Source organism: Cibotium barometz, chromosome 54, assembly GCF_041138505.1.
Source record: "Cibotium barometz isolate CiBa-2024 chromosome 54, ASM4113850v1, whole genome shotgun sequence".
Taxonomy (NCBI): domain Eukaryota; kingdom Viridiplantae; phylum Streptophyta; class Polypodiopsida; order Cyatheales; family Cibotiaceae; genus Cibotium; species Cibotium barometz.
In genome coordinates this window covers 9,836,286-9,855,652 of record NC_141099.1, presented here as the reverse complement: position 1 = coordinate 9,855,652, position 19,367 = coordinate 9,836,286, and positions in this window count along the sequence as shown.

Below are 19,367 nucleotides of genomic sequence, written 5' to 3'. Positions count from 1 at the left end.
TTAAAAAATTCTGTTGAGAGAATTGTAGTATTTTTGGAGTACTGCAACTTTGTTTCCCTGAGTCGTTCGTGATTTTAATGTTTGGACCCTCAAAAAGTAGCCCGAATATGGCTCGTCATTGTTTTCGCGCTGTTTTTGGCGATTTTTCGTGGAGTATGGATAGTTTTTTACCTCGATTTCTGGGTTGAATTGTGAGACTGCTGGTCGAAGGCCAAAATGATCGATTTAGACTTCAGACGACTAAGCCCAAAGTCGAAGATCTCAATGTCAGCTTTCTGATAAGCCCTAAAGCGCCTTCATCAGATATACGGTTTAGGAGATACAGGCCTCCAAACAGGCGTGTTTTATAGAGCCTTTTTTTTCCTAGCTCACGGCTGCCAGAATTTTGTTCATGGCCGAGATTTTTTTCACGAGACTGGAAATTTTTTTATGGTCGAAATTTTTTTTCACAACTGAAATTTTTTTCACTGCCGTTTTTTTTGTTTAGTGGAAAATACTAATTTTCCTTTTTAGCGAAGAATATTTTTGAATTTAAAATGAAAGGGGTATGGGCATTTTTCCAAAAAGGTAGGTGGGAATAAAAAAAAGTCAACCTTTTAATGACACCTCTTACACCCTTTATAAATGACTCACAAAATGGATAATTTTGACAACTCATGACCATCTACTCATTGAATGCTCATTAGCCTTAATGAGTTATGTAAAGAAGTGATTAAAGATTAATCCAAGATTAATCTTTTCACTAATCTTTTCCTCTTTTACACTAATCAAGGACTCTAATTAACCACTAATCAAGGACTCTAATTAACCACTAATCTTTTTACTAATCTTTTTCTCTTTTACACTAATCAAGGACTCTAATTAACCACTAATCCTAAATTAATTCATACAATTGAGCACATCATTGTATAGAGCAAGGGAATGCTAATCTTTTTGCATCAACAATTATGTAAATTAATCTAAAATAGGGGATTAATTAGACTCTTAAATATAATCTCCTCTTTTAAAGTAAAATTAAGCAAAGAGAGTCAAATTTCTCCAATTGAGGTGATTAGGTGTTTTGATGCATCTAGATGCTCTCAAAACACTCAAAAATACCAATTTCGACTACTCATATGATCCATTTAAACCCCAATTAACACATTTTCTAATTTTTTGGCCTCTTGAACAAGATTAATCACCCTTAATGACAAAAACCAGTCCATTAAGAGAAATTAGTCAAATTCAAAGGTTTTTTTTATGGTTTTAAGAATTTTTTAAAAAAATTTAAGCTACTCCTAATGCTTGCTAACACTCTAATCCAAACAATTTCAACAACAAACACACAATTAAACTAAAATTAATGATCTTAGTTCTATGTTTAAAGAGAGCTAACATTCACTAAAAATTGCATTGTCTTGCATTATTTGATGCAATGGATGCAAACTAAGCCTAATACAAACTATGTTCAAGCTCTAAGAACATGAAAAACCACAAAAACAACAAATTAATCTAAAAGTTAAGCAAAAAGCATTCTTTTCAAAAACAAAAAAAGAGAGCTATTCTACACCAAATCTCACACAAATCACCATCAAATCCACATATTTTTCATGGGAAACCATTAATCAAGATAATGGGCAATGGGTTATGCATAGATTAGAGGCAAAACAATGGAAAAAGCCCAACAGTGGCAGCAAAAATGTTATGGCTCACCCTAACCCTCCTTGAAACACATCCAAAAAGAGATTACCTGGTGAACCGCAACTGTCTTGAGGATCTTTCCAATGGAAAAGCTCATAACCCTTGAGATCTCCAAGCTCTACAACTCCTTGAGAAGAAATTCCACCATGTCTCCCACAAGCATCGTCACACCGCCGCGTTGCATTACAAGTCCTCGTCCCTCCTCTCACCTCACTTCGCTCACACACACTCACTAGCATACATTAGGGAGAGAGATTAGCAAGAGGATTAGCAAGAGCAAGACTCAATTGCGCAATGGGAGAGTACATGTATTATGAGAGAAATTCACTTATATACATGGCCATAAGTGTTTTCACTCACTTAAACTGTGGGGGCCGACCAGGCACTATATCCATGAAGTACATCATTTAGGACTTCATCCTAACTTTCTACCACACGCTCTTGATTCTCCGTCACACCGTTTACAGGTGCCCGTCCAAGTTGTAGCTTTGGACACTATTGCTTCATATCGTGAATGTATGACCCTTTGGTGTATCTACAGTGACTCCTCAATGTAAGATAATGGCGGTATCTCTTGTTAATCCTAGAATTGGATTAACAACATAACCTTTTTAGCGATTATTCACACATAAACACAACTGGGTACACAAACAAGATGGACACACATGGGATGCTACACACACATGAAGTTTCAAAATACCCAACAACACACCCACATCGAAGAGTTGCATTTGTGCCTCAAAAGAAAGACCCAAAGACACTTGATTCGGTAAGGCTAAGGTAAGCAAATAATTTAAAGGCCTTTGCCTTTTCTATTGCTCTTTGAGTAATGAATTTTGGTTGAGAAGTGAATAAGATATGCGAGGAGAGGAGAGGAGTAAAAATTTGAGAAGAGTATGTTTGTGAGTACTTTAAAGAAGTGGAGGAAAGCAAACATGTTGTTTTTCATTTGATTTATTTATATTTTTCATCGCAAGAATCATTCTTGATTTTGATGACTTTTTTTCTTTTTTAAAAAAATAAAAAAAATAAAAGGTGAACAATTGGGTCCAGTTGTTAATACCAACATTGCATTTGTTATATTAAAAGGACTCATTTTGTACACTTTAGGCAAGAAAAACCTCAAAACCCACATTGCATTCCTTACATCAAAAGGGCTCATTTTCTACCATTTGGGCAGGAAAAACCTCAAAACCCACAAAGAAAATCCACTCTATGTAAGTCAACCTCCTCCACTCTCACATTCATATGAGAACTCCGTGGCCAAGGATAAATTTTAGCTGCCCATTTTGTCTTTTTGACAAATGTAGGGGTTAGACCAAGCCACATGTAGGGCTCATTTTTTAACGTGATCTCACCCCTACAGATGGCAATACGATAAAATACTCTTGCTAAAATGTATCCAAAATGGAACTCCATGAACTTTCACCCCTGTGAAAACCTCAGATAGCCTTTGAGTATTATGGAATTACCCTTCTAAAAATATGAAATCTGATCCTTGATCACATGAATACCAGGTGAACTAACAATTTCACATTAGTGAGGATGAAAACTTGAAGATAAAATGGGGGTGAGAATTAACTAATTTGGATTAGGGCAAGATTGAAAATATTGTGAGAACTTAAGTTCTTGTGCCATGAAAGTGTGCTGAGTTTTCACGTCCGTGAGAGAAAACTAAGACCAAGTCCTCCAACAAACTCCCAAGTCGATGTCATGAAAGTGTGCTGAGTTTTCACGTCCGTGAGAGAAAACGAAGACCAAGTCCTCCAACAAACTCCCAAGTCGATGTCTTTTACATCTATTTTTTTTTTCTATTTTCCAAGTTGTTTTATTTTACTGCAAGATGACACCACCGTGGGGATGCGGTTGTTCTCTCTAGTCACTCAGTTATAGCACCTCGGATATAGCACTCAATTGAGTGTGTTTTCTTGGAGAAGGCTAGATTCTTTTCAAACCAATAGTGAAGAATCATGGAGCTTTCACATGGGCAAGCAGCTCAGACGAATCCATGGAGCTAACATTGAGGGGCAAGCTGACAAGAGGAATCCATGGAGCTATCATTGAGGGGCAAGTGCTAACGAGAGGTTTGCATCCTCTCTAACAAGATCTAATTGTAGGTTTGGATTATGCCAAAGGGTTGTTTGGATTTTAATATGAGGACAATCAAAAGGCTCAATCAACCAAATGTTCCAAGTGGGTCATGAACTTAATTTGAATCCCCTCTAACAATGGAAATACAAGGGCCAAGGAGAGATGTTTCCAATGCCTTAAGGACTCGTGAAGCTTTTTTTCCTACCAAACTACATTCACCAAAATAGACATAGGGTCAATATATTTCAATCAAGGATCTACCATATAAGGGAGTATATCCCCATGAGTTAAACAATGACTATTATGAGGAGCCACATAATATTTTGCCATATGTCTATGTCATATATGATGCTACACCAATTCCAATATTCCGAATCATGGCTCAATGAAAAGGAAGGTCCATTAACTCTATGTGGTAAGGGGGGCCCCATTACAATGTTATTTCCATTACCATGGAACCCATGTAGAGTACCCACTCAAGGGAAATGTTCCTAACCAACCGAAAGCGCCTATGTAAGCAAAGTACTCAACAGTTTTCATTGCCATGGAGCTCGTTAACGAGTAGTAGAGTATCCACTCAAGAGAAATGTTCCCAACGCCTATAAAAGCAATGGTAGATCTAGCTTTTACATGTTCAAAGATGTGGAGTAGATCAAGGATTTCATATAAATCAAGCACAGAGGTTTCAACTTCTACCAACAATTACTCAATAAACCTTTGTAGTGTACAACTTAGACAAATAACTGTAATGCTCCATTTTGGATTTGAAATAAAATTTTAGGAACTTCATATTTTTAGAGTTTCAAATGTATTTGTGAGTCTAGGATCTTATGTGGGCACCTTTTAAAACACTAAGAATTTTCACTTTGTGCCCCAGAGAGATTTTTTCTATTTTGTGGGAAGTTTTAAGTAGTTTAGAGTCAAAATTATAGGATGAAAGAGTTGCAAATATTTTTGATTGAAAACTTTTTGCAAATCTGACCCTAAGCTAATTCATTTATTTAAGTGCCCAAATCTGCCCTCTAAAGTGGTATATACAAGTTATTTATACAACTCATTATTTCCCTAATTTTTTGTGACACAAATTTACAAGTGATTTTTGGGGTTAAAGATGAAGTGTTTTAGCTTGAAAACCTCGAGAGAAAAATTGTGCAAATTCAAAGGGCTTTAGAAGCTGCCTTGAGGAAAACTTTCCAATTCCTCATAGATATGGAAATAAAATCTCTTGAACAAGGTTGTTTTCCCAGTGTTCATAAAAAATATACATGCAAAATTTATCAGTGAGCCTCTCCTTTAGCCCCTCTAAATGTGGGGTGGTAGACACTGTAGCCATTTATATGATGGTAGTGATGTGTGGATGTAGACTACTAATGGACTAGGACACTTTTTCCTTCCTTTGGAAGTTTTTTTCCCCAAGCACTCATTCTCATCAATCTACTTTGAGGGTTATGCTTCTCTCCATCACTGCTTATGTTGTAGAGATGTTTTTATTTTGCTACTTTTGTCTCCACTCCAACAATTAGTATCAAAACAGGTTCTCTTAGTCTTCATCCCCCTTATCATCTTCTCCTCAAGTTGATCTTCTTATTGTTTGAGATGGAGCTATCCTCTTAGGTGGAGAAGGTGGAGAAGGTATACCCTATGTTAAGGTTTCCACAAACATCTAGAGGGAGTATCAGCTTGAGCTATCTTTATTCAATATTGGATTTTCTACATTAAAGCAACATACATTTGATGTACAGACATGGTCGTCATCGACATCACATCTTCAAGATGATGGATCAACATCTTCGACAACATTAACATCATTATCATTGATTTCTACATTCCTTCTAGTAACATTTCTACAGGCTACACTGGCATTTTTCATACAGTTTGCACGTTTCTTCATCATCAATGATCTAAGGCAGCCATCTCGATTCCATTCCGTGGGCATTGATGTGTCAGAGATTTGTTATTTTTGTAGGCTAAAAATGTCAATGACGTAAGGATGCTTTCTGCCACCACCGCCCCGCTGAGGATAACTTTGATGGGACCAACTACCCATTATGGTCCTCTATGATGCATCATGTATTGGTTTCTAAAGGGCTTTGGAATATAAGGATACTTTCTATTGAAGATAAGATTGAGAGGACCAACCACCCATTGGTGGTCCTCTATGATGCATCATGTATTGGTTTGCCAAAGGGCTTTATAATGTAGGGATGCTTTTCGCTAAAGATAAGCTTGAGAGGACCAACTACCCGTTGTAGTCCTCTTTGATGTGTCATGTGTTTGCCAACGGGCTTTGAAGATAAGCTTGAGAGGACCAACTATCTGTTGTAGTCCTCTATGATGCATCATGTGTTGTATGCCAAAGGGCTTTACAATATTGCATTGAGGCAAGCCCTATCTCACCAAGGTGCTGGATAGTATAGGTATTTTGGATGGTAATACTAGTTCAACTGTAATTGGCATCCACCTCTGCACCTCCCACCAAAGTAGAATAAGTCATGTGGGATGGTAAGGATGTAGAGGCACATGCATTGGCTGAACTTTTCATGAAAAGGAGTATTATTCCTCATATTTCTCATGTTAAACTACCAAGAAAGCTTGGGATAAAGAGAATGCAAGGAAGAGAGAGAGAGAGAGAGAGAGAGAGAGAGAGAGAGAGAGAGCTTAACTTCCTTGCAATATAAGAAAACACATACACAAGAGGGAGCAAGACACAAGAGATGGATGGCTAAATTTTATTCTATCTTCTTCTCTTCTCTTCTCTTATCTATAACCATAAACTAAAGAGATAAGAGTATATCCATAAAGAAGAGGAAGGCCACCAAGGTCCACAAGCTCTTGGAGTACCAGGTGGGCCACTGACTTCTCCCCACTTTGAGTGGAGCCATTGAGAGAATTTAATAAGCATATGATACATATCCGAATCCAATCCAAGAAAATGGTGGGGCACAAGCTCGCCCATGAGTGCTACCAAGGGGAAAAGAGGCCTAAGGTTATGGTGTACATGGAGAGACTAGGTCTTAGCAAGCTGACTGCTCTTCCCACATGGGGGTCAGACCTTAGCACTTGCTTTAGGTTCATATCTTCATACGACATCCATCTCTACATAGGCACGATGTCCGAGATGACACAAGTGTCGACCTGACCCTGGCACTCACTCTCGATGATGTTCGAAAATCCCTACATCTACCAAGAGCAATAGAATCCATATCGAAAGCTCAATGGTGCACAAGCGATGGTCAAGGATGTTATCAGAGGTCCTACCAAAATAAGGATGTGGTAAAGTGGGAGGACATCTCTTGCCCAAACCTGGTTACCCTTGCTAAGGTTCTAACTATGCTCAAAAATCTCCAATGGAGAGTTAGATTCAGCAGGTACAACCTCTCTCTCCTCACCCACCTAAAGCAATGGTGCAAGTTAACAAGGCCGACCACTTAATGATACACGATTAACTTAATCCTAAGGTGGGTGATGCCTAAGCAAGTTCATGATGAGAGAATGTGAAACAAAGTGATCATCACAAGCTAATTAGGTTGCAAGATAGATTAACTTGCACTCATAGAGAAGCTTGAGATGTGCTAGTATTCCATTGCTTGAAATGTCTCCCTTTTATATGAGGAGAGTACAATTTGGCGTTTCCCTTGTTGCATGTGGGATAATTCTCATTCTCTCTAGCTCTTATGTCATCTCAAATCTCAACACCCCCCCTTGATGGTGAGTTGACCTATCTTTGAGGCCTAGAGGTCATCTCTAAGTGTGAGTCCCCCCCCCCCCCGATAGAGACTTGACCTATTTTTGAGGTCTAGAGGTCTCTTCTAAGACTAGGGTTACAAATTTTGGCTATTTCTTCTACCTTGGCTACATCATTGGTGCCAGAGGGTAGGACATACAATGTATTTAGAGGACAATTTTGGAGCTAAAGGCATCTTGAATTGCATTTTCTGCCCCACAAAATGATCTTCTTCCGTTTAGTTATTTTCTTAATTTTGTTTAGAGAAGCAGTGTCCCAATCTTTCCACAAGCATTACAAATTCTTTTGGGCTTATGTTTTAAAAAAGACAATTTGCAAAGATGTGACCAAGCTTGCCACAGTGTTTACATCTGATAGTTTTTTCTTCTCCAACATTACAAAGCATTACTGATTCCTTGAGTGACATTTGATGTGTTTTTGAGTTCAAACGCATGCTCAAGTAGTGAGGACTCTCGACATTTTTTAGTGTGGACATGAGAATATCATAGGGGGTTTTGTCGACGCTGTTGAGGAGAACTGTAACTGCTTCATCTTCTTCGATCTTCTTCTTGATTCTCATTAGTTGTTGCTTGAGTGCCTTGAACTTGTTGATATGACCCACCGTTGTATCAGATTCTTCTTTGTCCAATCTATAAAACTGCATCAAAAGGTTAATCTTGGAGCTCTTGGTTTCACTTCCAAAGAATTTGTTGAGTTCCTCCCATGTCTTATTGCAATCTTTTATCCCTGTGATGTGATGTATAACTCTAAGCTATTATGCCAAGTGCTTTGTGATTGTCAAATGTGTTAAGTGACATGTTATCAGTATCTTCACTAGGCTCAATTAGATCCCATAGCCCTTTTCTCATCAATGTGTACATGGGTTTGATTTGCCGTGTAAAAGTTATCACCATTAAACTTATTTTGCTCTAATGTGAGTTTCTCCATCATGGACGAAGTGGGGGTCTTACCGATAATATTGGCAGTGTATCCCTTTTTACAATATGCAATGAGAAGTCAGTGTCTAGTCCCGGTACAAGATTGGCGATGAAAACTCACTTTAATTGATTTGAAGATGCTAATGCAATGCTAGAAATATGCAATATGTAAATGATTTAAAAATGATTGAGGTCTAAAATAGAGTTTTTCTTATGCAAACCTAATCCCAATTTTTATTTTAAAGCTTAATTGGCCAATTTTAACTAATGATGCACTAATTATGTTAATTAAGGGTAAAAACTAGAGATTAAAAGCTGTAGACTTTGGAGGACACAATTAAGCTTGGATTGACACAATTTGTTAGGGCTTTTGATATGGAGTGTTAGCCCTTGATGGGGAGCTAGGTCTCAAGCAAGGAAATCAAAAAATATCTCCAAATCACGCACAACTAGCTGAAAGTTGGCGACTAGTTTTTCACACCTTCAAGGTTGTTTGTTAAACCAAACAGCTTGAGCATTGATATGTGAGGAGCTCAAGGAATGCCAAGCGTCTTGCAAAGTGCCACACCAAGAGATCAAAAGGAAATTTCCCTTCACGAACATGAGCATCATAACTTTCCAAGTATTCTTTGCAATCACCAAAATCCTCGTTGTCATCTCCATGATCATCTTCAATAGCCTCGGCCAAGACCATGTTGGTGATGGTGATATTTTTGGCTTTGCAAGTTTTGAAATGCTCTTTGTTCCACTTTTATCCACATTTATAGCAAAGCCCTTTACTCCTCAACTCATTAATACGGTCCTTCTTCATAAACTTGCTTTTACTGGTACCACCATTGGGTAGTTTTCCATTCTCACTTGAAGCTTTAGAAAGATTTAACCCAAATCTAAAATTCGGCTTGGGACCACCACTATAAATGGGTTGGATATCCAGAAATGGTGGGAGTTGAAGAAACATCTCTTGCAAAATTCCTAAAAGTTGGGGCATGCAAATCAGACCTCCTCCACTTCTTTCCGGCCCTCTATATGCATATTTGTCTTCATAGATCTCGCCATACATAATAGCTTCTTAGAGGTTATTATGCCTTTGCGCCCTTACATCTGCCCTCTATATGCATATTTGTCTTCATAGATCTCGCCATACATAATAGCTTCTTAGAGGTTATTATGCCTTTGCGCCCTTACATCTGCCCCCCAATAGTCGGTTTGAGACCCTTAATGTATTTGAGCATTTTGAACTTCTCGCTAAAACCATCCACGTGAAGAATAAGCTTCAAGAACTTTTGTGTGTAGTCCTTGACTTTGCCAAAACCTTGATCCAAGTCATCCCATTCACCAATCAACTTGTCATTCCTCAACTTGGAAGTAAAGGCATTTTGCATGGCATCCTTGAAAGCACCCCATGTGGTGATCTCATAACCGCCACCATGTATGTTCATACCTTTCCATATGGAGTGAAGAAAAGTACACCTTAGCGTGATCACTTCTTGGGTTCATCTCATAATACATATCCAACTTATCAACCCATTCATCATATTCTTCATTGCTTGATCCTTCTCCTTTGAATTTTGCGAAGACCACTTTATCCTTGATGCCTTTGAACTCTCCGTCATCCTCTTCGGCACTATGCATGCGTGGCCTCATGGGTGGATCATCATGACCCTAAGGCTCATCCTCATGTGTAGAGACTAAAGCCACACAGTTCCCTTTTGAGTCCCTTTTGCATCACCATGTGATGTAGAAGGAATGTGTGAAGGCAAACTCCCAAAAGATAATTATTTTGGTGGAAAATTCTCTTTATTTCCCAATTACACATGCTCATTGCCACCACCCAAGTTCTTGTGTTGATTGAATAATTCTCCTAGTTGTGAAGGACTCGAGCCTTTTCCTTGATCCATCACATTTGCATTGCCTTGTGTAGTTAGTTCTTCCACCAGAGCTCTTTGCTTATGGATGGAATCCCCCTTGAAAGCTTCAAGCAATGACATGTGATTCCGATTCATACTTTCAATCAAAATGGCTTGGTTCTTGTTCATATTCTCAACCAAACTCCCAAATGCATTAGCTTGTTGGGATTGATTTTGGTTCATTGATTGAAGCATCATACGCATCATTTCCAACATTTGTTATAGCTCACCGTAACTCTCCTTAAAACACATCCAAAAAGAGATTACCCTGCTGAACTGCAACTGTCATGTGAGGATCTTTCCAATGGCTGAGCTCGTAACCCTTGAGGTCTCCAAGCTCCACAACTCCTTGATAAGCAAATCCACCACGTCTCTCACGAGCGTTGTCACATTGTCGTGTTGCACTACAGGTCCTCGTCCCTCCTCTCACCTCACTTCACTCACACACACTCACTAGCATGCATTAGGAAGAGAGATTAGCAAGAGGATTAGCAAGAGCAAGACTCAATTGCACAATGGGAGAATATGTTGTATTATGAGATAAATTCACTTATATACATGGCCATAAGTGTTCACACACTTAAACTGTGGCCGACCGGGCACTTTAGGCTCATAAGAGGCCTAATGCTATTACAATGACTACTCTCACAATATATATACGTGAAGCACATCACTTAGGACTTCATCCTAACTTGCTACCACACGCTCTTGAAGCGGGAATTGCCATAAATACTTCATCACACCATTACGGGCGCCCGTCCAAGTTGTAGCTTTGGACACTTATTGCTTCATATCATGAATGTCTGACCCTTTGGTGTGTCTACCGTGACTCCTTGATGTAAGATAATGGCGGTAGCTCTTGTTAATTCTAGAATTTGATTAACATTCCCCCCTTCCCGAGATGACGATCACGTCCTTGTGATCGTGTTGAAGACCTTTGTGTGGGGAGAATGAACAAGCTTTGTCGATGGCTTTGATGTTGAATGACCTTTAATGGTCTTTTTCCTCCGAAGGAAATAAGAAAATCTAGTTAATGAATGAAGAGGTTAGTTGTGTATTGGGAATTCCTACCAGGGTGGAGAGTTTTTGCGAATGATTGCATTCTTATATTTGTGTGAGCCCTTTTTTTTTTAGCTCACTTTGTTTTTGGCAATCATCGGCAAGGTTACATGTGATTTTTGTTAGTGGGGACACTAAGAGATGTTAATAATGGGAGAGAAGAGAGAGAAGGATCCGAAGGAATGTAGACTTAATCATCAGAACGAGACGGTGATTCTCAATTCCTCATTTGATTCATTGAAGCGACATTCATCATTTGAAGTAATTGGCTTGTGATGATGTCCCTTTCCATGATAGGATTCTTGTCAAATGTTGTTGAGTAGGGCTTAACCCTGTCTTCTTCTGCCCATGTGCTTTTTATGTTTTTATGCATATTTATGTGCTCTTATAAAGCAGATTTATATGAAGTACAAGCACTGCGTCATATAGACTCTTATTGAAGTGCTCTGTGTTGAAGTAGCCACTTGTTGGTGGAGGATTGAAAGAATTACGTCGACTTGTGAGACTAATATAGAGATCTTCACTAGGGATTGAAAATCATTGAGTTGTGAAGATTGTGGCGTCATTTGGAGAGGTTTGTAATTTGAAGAAAAACTCCAGGCGATGGGTTATACCATTGACCACAGGCTTTCGATCACCATGCCCCCCCATCCAGAGATGTACCTGGAAGTTGTCGATGATGAGGCTTTAGTGCAAATGTTCTCCAGTGCATGAGTATGGATATGTACTCATGGAGTAGCTGCTACATTAATTTAGCCAAAAGAATAGTAAAAGCAATAAGCTTAACAAATATATAGTGGCTATTGTGTGATATGGCTTAATCCATGATGAGGCTTAAATCATGCAAGTGCACATTCTTAAGTCGTGAGATGGAACTCCTTGAATTGTAATTCCATGAGATGGAATTTCATGAATTTACAGATTTTAACTCTTTTTGCTTTTTTTTTAATTTTATTTTATGGGTCATCTATGTCATGATTTGCAAAAGCAACAACTTCTTGTGCGCTCATTTCTCACTTCCAAAGGGGTGACAAGAGCATTGTTATTTTGTTATTGATGTGCTCCTAAGTCTCCATATTGATTCTTGAATTTGTTGCTGAAATGATGTCGAGGCAATAGGGAAGGCTGCTGATTGTTTGCTTGAACAGACAAGCTCTTGTGTTGGTCTTTAGGTGAAGTTGTTGGGGTAGTGGTGGTGAGGTTTTCTTCACAATGTTCGAATTTAGCAAACATATGATGGAATTACCATCATGGTATCCTTGTTGTTGACGTACATGAACATGCACCCATCTTTGACAAACATTGTAATTTGGTGGCCGTTGTGCTTGGTGTTGAGGCTTTCTTATTTGTGCAAGCTTAGGGGACTTTGTGATGTGCTTAGGGACCCAAACTTTGGGATTTCTTTTATAGTACCCTTGTGCTTGCAGTAGTGTCTTTGGTACCCACACTTGTTGCATTGGTGGAGTTCTTTGAGAAACTCGTATAGGATTTTGTGGATGGTGTTTTGGAGTACTCTTCTTTTTCCTTGGCCTTCGAGTGCTGCATTGTGAAAGAGGTTTTGACTGTCGAGGCACCCAAATTTGATTGGCACCTTCATAGTAGCCTTGAGCTACAAGTAGCTACTTCTCCACCCACATTTTGATACTATTAAGATATCGTGATTGTGGGAGTCTTGGTGGAGTTTTCTTTAGGGTTGATGTGGAAGGTTTGGGGCCCTCCTTGACTTTAGTTAGCGCTAAGGCTGCAGTTTTGAGACTCATGGGCATTGTTGATGATGAGGTTAGAGTCTCTTGTGGAGTGGCTGTCGATAACAAGGCCTTTGAGCATGTGGTTGTCTCCTTTGATGAGGTTTGTCGATGAAGATGCATAGGATCCGAGGCCTTTCCTTTGAGTTCCCTATTAGAGATAGATGGTTTGGCTATGGGAATTTCTTCAAGAATACATGTTGATTGCGAGGTCTTGGCGGCATCGAACTTCGTAGAGGTGAGGATGTGATTGAAGGAGTAGATGCTTTATCCGAGTTAGCCATTGGCGCGCAGATGGTAGGTCATTGTGTAGAGGGGCTTTTGTGGAAGAGGCTTGTATCCTTTTGCGTTCAATATCATAGATATCCATTAAAGTTGGATGGCAGCAGTATGGTATTGTCAACTTTTTGTCTTTGACCATCATGATGACTCTATCGCTAGCAAAGCACAGTGGTACTTAGGTAGCAAAGGTCCATTTATGCCCTAAGAATAAATCTTCTTCCAACACATACTCAACCACAAAAACTTGCAAGTGAAGGGGTTAGTTTCAATATACACTATATGTTCAAAGTACCCCATAAATGGCATGTTCAAGTCCTGTGTAAAGTTAATCCTTTCACGATGTGTCGTGAGTGTTGGTTGTCCTAACAAATCCCATAGCTCGAGGGTCATGAGATTGTGTTCTCGTGTTGGATAAAGCTGTGCTTGAGCTATGGTGATTTTATTTGAAATTTCCAATCCAACCAAAATCCTAGGGATTTTTTCAGTAAGATATGTTGGAAGTTCCAACTCCTGCAAGGTTTCTTCCTCCCCACGTAATAGCAATTATACATTGCTATCACCTTAAAAACTCTTACATTGCATGCAAGAGTTTTCAAGGTGACTGTTTGCATGGATTCATCTAGTGAATACAACGATTTACTTATCCAAGGTCCACCAATGATGACATCATACTCAAGGAAATCTAGGGTGACATGAAATGTAAATTCCATATCACCATCGATTGTTCAAGCAGTGTATCTAAAGTAACCTGGAACTTCAATGTTTTGTTCATTGGTTCCTTTTGCAAGACTCAAGTGTCTATTGTAATGATGTTATGACTAGCTCGAGGGCTAATCAATGCACGTTTGCGCTCAACATCATTTCCTGTAGGAAAATCCAACCACGCCATGATAGAATCTTCCAAAGGAACCATGGGTGTTTCGGTTATTGTTTCAGCTTTAGATCTTGTGTCTGTTTCATATTCCCATTCACTTTCATCCTCTGTTTGGGTCTCAGATTTTTCAAGAGTACCCAATGCGTACAATGGCACACTTGGTCCTTTGACAATTCTTAATGAAGGCTATTTGGAAACTTGTGAATCCTGACATTCATGTTTTATGTAGTTCGTTATGTCCTTGTATAACTCAGGTTGAGTCATTAAAGGTGCAAGTGTTGATGTGATGCTGGCTTTATTATAAGAGAAGAACATTCCTTCGAATGAGGTTTTGAGGGATTGTTGTAATCTTGTAAGGGAATTATCAAATTCCTTACGTACTTTCTCAAGCCTATAGTTCATACAATTTGTCTCAAATTTCTCTTCTGTAGAGAGTATGTTTTCCTCTTGAAAGGGAAAACAGTACTCCTCTAGGCTTTGTATCTTAGTTACTCTTTTAGGATTGGCATTATGAGGTTCAATCATAACTGATGACCCTATAAGACATTCAACCAAGCTAAGCATGCTCTCTTGAGCTTGCTTTTTGCGTTCCGCATATGTCATGTGATCATTATTATCCATTTGGGGTGGTTAGGTGGGTTCTAGTTTCTTGATTGGTCTATGTGGTGCACTGAGCGAAGAGTAAGAACTTGTTTCATCCTCACTTAATGATGTACTAGAAGTTGTTTCATTCTCTGACTTCCTTTGGTTTGTCAATTTTTCACTATGTTTACCCATGCGACAAGATCGAATTTTCTTTTGGGTTTTTGTATCATGTGTCGCACATATGGGTGTTGTGGTTTGTGTGGTGATCGGTTTTTCCATAACTCACAACGTAAGTCTAAGAGTTTTATCCGAAGGATAAAATCTCTAATGGATTCATTGGGTTGGCATTCAATTGAATAAAGTTCTGTTGTTGCACTCCACCGATCACCCTATCTAGAAAAGCCATGTATAAAGGCCGATTTCAAGGTTTTGAAGTTGGTCTTGATCGCCGGCATTAATGCAATGAACCATCGACTAGATTTTCCTTCTAAGCATAAGTTCAACGCATGTACCTTAGTGGGGCAGTTGGGATTTCCAAAGGAGTCAGTATGTCCAAGGTGTGGGCATCCAAGAAAGGGTTGGTACTTATAGGACTTGCGGGAATGTTAGGCAAGGGACCAAAGCCTAGTGGGATCGAAGTCATAGGGGCTGTAAAATCCGATGAGACAAGCTTGTTATAGGCATGGCTAATGGCATTGGGAGGTGAATTTGTAGCATGGATCTTAATGGCTCGAAGATGTCAGCCATTGGGTTTAGTCCTTGTGTGACCTCTGGCAATCCCTCCATCGTGGTCATGTTGGAGTGCCTAAATGCTCCTTAATGAGCAATTACAGTTTTTTTTTCTATATATACTTTTCCTCGGCCCGTACAGCCTCAAGAGGCTTGGCGTACTCTTCATTGGATCAAACGGGTGTCAGTTTGCCCTAATTAGCTTAGGTGCTATACGCACGTGAAGCTGAGATATTTTTTCGAAAAAAGCGTATGCTAGAAGCTTCCCAGATGAAAGAGGAGGTCCTAAAACCTATTCTGCATCATTGTCTCAAGACAAAAAAAAAATCTGAGAATTTTTTCCCTATTTCACATGTTTTTGAGGGTGTTCCAAAAGGAATTTTGAAAAACTCTGTATGAGAGAGTTGTAGTATTTTTGGAGAACTACAACTTTGTTTCCCTAAGTTGCTCGTGATTCTGTCGTTTAGACCCTCAAAAAGTAGTTCGAATATGGCTCGTCATCGTTTTTACGCTGTTTTTTACGATTTTTCGTGGTTTTTGGGTTGTTTTTTGCCTCGATTTTCAAGTTGAATTTTGAGGCTGCTCGTCGGAGGCCAAAATGATCGGTTTTGACTTCGGAGGACCAAGTCCAAAGTCGAAGAGCTCGACATCTGTCAGCTTTCCGATGAGCCCTAGAGCGCCTTCATCAAATATACGGTTTAGAAGATACAGGCGTGTTTTCCACGTTTTTTTTTGTGCCGCGTGAACTGGCGTTTCACGCCGTGTGGTTCACGCTGGACTTCACGAAAAATTAAATTTTAATTTTTTTTATTTTTATTTTTTGCCGCGCGAACTGGTGTTTCACGTCGTGTGAAAAGTATTTCACGCCGTGAAAAGGTTCACACCGGACTTCATGAAAAATTAAATCTCGATTTTTTTAAACGTCGGATTTATGTTCACGTCATTTTTTCGTTCACGTCATTTTTTCGTTCATGTCGGATTTCCGTTCATGTCATTTTTCCGTTCATGTCGTTTTTCTGTTCACGTCGGATTTTCGTTCACGTCATTTTTCTGTTCATGTCGGATTTCCATTCACATTTTTTTTTAGTCTAGTGGGAAATACAAATTTTCCTTTTTGGGGGGGGAATATTTTTTGAATTTAAAATGAAAGGGATATGGGCATTTTCCCAAAAAAGGTAAGTGGAATCAAAGAAGTCAACCTTTTAAGGAAACACCCTTCATAAATGATCCCCAAAATGGACAAATTGACAACTCATGAGCATCTTCTCATTGAATGCTCATTAGCCTTAATGAGTTATGTAAAAAAGTGATTAAGAATTAACCCAAGATTATTTTTTTCACTAATCTTTATCTCTTTTACACTAATCAAAGACTCTAATTAACCACTAATCCCTAATTAATTCACACAATTTAGCACACCATTGGATAGAGCAAGGAAAACTAAAATTAAAATCCAAATAATTTCAACAAAAAACACACAATTAAACTAAAATTAATGATCTTAGATCTATGTTTAAACTAAAGAGAGCTAACATTCACTAAGAAATGCATTCTCTTGCATTCTTTGATGCAATGGATGCAAACTAAGCCTAATACAACCTAGGTGCAAGCCCTAAGAACATGAAAAACCACATAAATAATAAATTAATATAAAATTTAAGCAAAAAGTATTCTTTTCAAAAACAAAAAAAGGAGCTATTCTACACCAAATCTCACACAAATCACCATCAAATCCACATCTTTTTTTTTATGGAAAACCACTAATCAAGATAATGGGCAATAGGTTATGCATATATTAGAGATAAAAACAAATGAAAAAGCCAAGGGATGGCTCTTCGGCGGTAGTGGCGCCAAAAATGTTATGGCTCACCTTAACCCTCCTTGTTGAAACACATACAAAAAGAGATTACCTGGTGAACCGTAACTGTCGTGAGGATCTTTCCAATGGCTGAGCTCGTAACCCTTGAGGTCTCCAAGCTCCACAACTCCTTGAGAAGCAATTCCACCCCGCGTCTCCCGTGAGCGTTGTCACACCGTCGCGTTGCACTACGGGTCCTCGTCCCTTCTCTCACCTCACTTCACTCACACACACTCACTAGCATGCATTAGGGAGAGAGATTAGCAAGAGGATTAGCAAGAGCAAGACTCAATTGCACAATGGGAGAGTATGTTGTATTATGAGAGAAATTCACTTATATACATGGCCATAAGTGTTCACACTCACTTAACCTGTGCGTCGACCGGGCACTTTAGGCTCATAAGAGACCTAATGCTATTACAATGACTCTCTCATAATATATCCATGAAGTACATCACTTAGGACTTCATCCTAACTTGCTACACCACACGCTCTTGAAGCGGGAATTGCCATAAATACTTCGTCACACCATTACGGGCGCCCGTCCAAGTTGTAACTTTGGACACTATTGCTTCATATCATGAATGTATGACCCTTTGGTGTATCTAGCATGACTCCTTGATGTAAGATAATGGCGGTAGCTCTTGTTAATCCTAGAATTGGATTAACAATCATTTCTTGCTAGTGTCACTTGCACACTTGGACTAGCATGCCCACTTGCATTCACATTGGTGATCGGATCATCATAGCCATGCTCCAATCCTTCATCAATGTCCATGCCTTCCTCATGTGCAAGCGCATTCCCCATACTTGCCATCTCTTCAAGTGACGCCTTTTGCCTTTCAAGAACTACCCCTTGGCGCGATGGCTGAAAATGGAAAAATAGGTGTAGGAGGTCCAAAACTTGTCGAAAATTGGAAATCTTTAGCTCTATGGATAGCCCTAGATGCATGCTACCCAACTATGCCAAAACAGAAGAATTCCTATATCCCATAATATCCTCTGTTTTAGGGTTTCTAATATACTATTGAAAATAAAGAATTAACCCTAAAACCTTGAATATAGGTCATAAACTTGATTGAATTGGCTAGATGGATTGCGAATGGCTAGTACTACCCACTCCCTAAAGCATTTTACTTTAGTCAAAGGCTAGGTATCCTCTTTTTTGACTTTTAGGTCAAAGTCAACTATGTCAATTGAACTAGCAAATGACTTCTGAATCAAGTGGTTTTTGGTTTGTTGGAAAGCTCATGACATATACTAACCGTGCATATGCTCAAATGTCACAATTAAAATGGTGTTTTTGATTGGGCTAAGTTTTGACCTAGCGGTGACACTTGCCAATTGGGAATGCAATTGGTGTCGTAATCGGGCAGTTGAGTACTCGAAATGTAGCTATTAGATAGTACTTTCAAACTATGCAAACCAATTTAAAACTATGCAAACCAATTTAAAACAGCCCTAATGGTTATGGACTGAATTGATGATTTGTGCAACTTCAGAAATTGTCAAAATTTTGACATGACCTCCTTTGTATGCCAAATTTTAATGAATCTAAGCATCAAATCATGTAATTAAAAAGATAGCAACATGGACTATCCAATTCGCATTGCAATTGCATCCAACAATTATCACAAATTTATCCACTCTTAGCAATTTCTCAATGCAAAACCAAGCATATGCCCATTGCCAATCTTTGTATTTGCATTTTCCAATTGAAGTATTACCACTTGTTCAATCATGATCGATTTGATGTAGTGCATTGAAGCTTGACAATCTCTCGACCAAGCTCTTCCAAGCCCTTTACTCAAGCTTGAAATCCAAGAGCAAGGTCCTGGGCCATGTCTTTCTCAACGAGTACCTAATCCCTCACTGTACCACTTTACCATGGCACT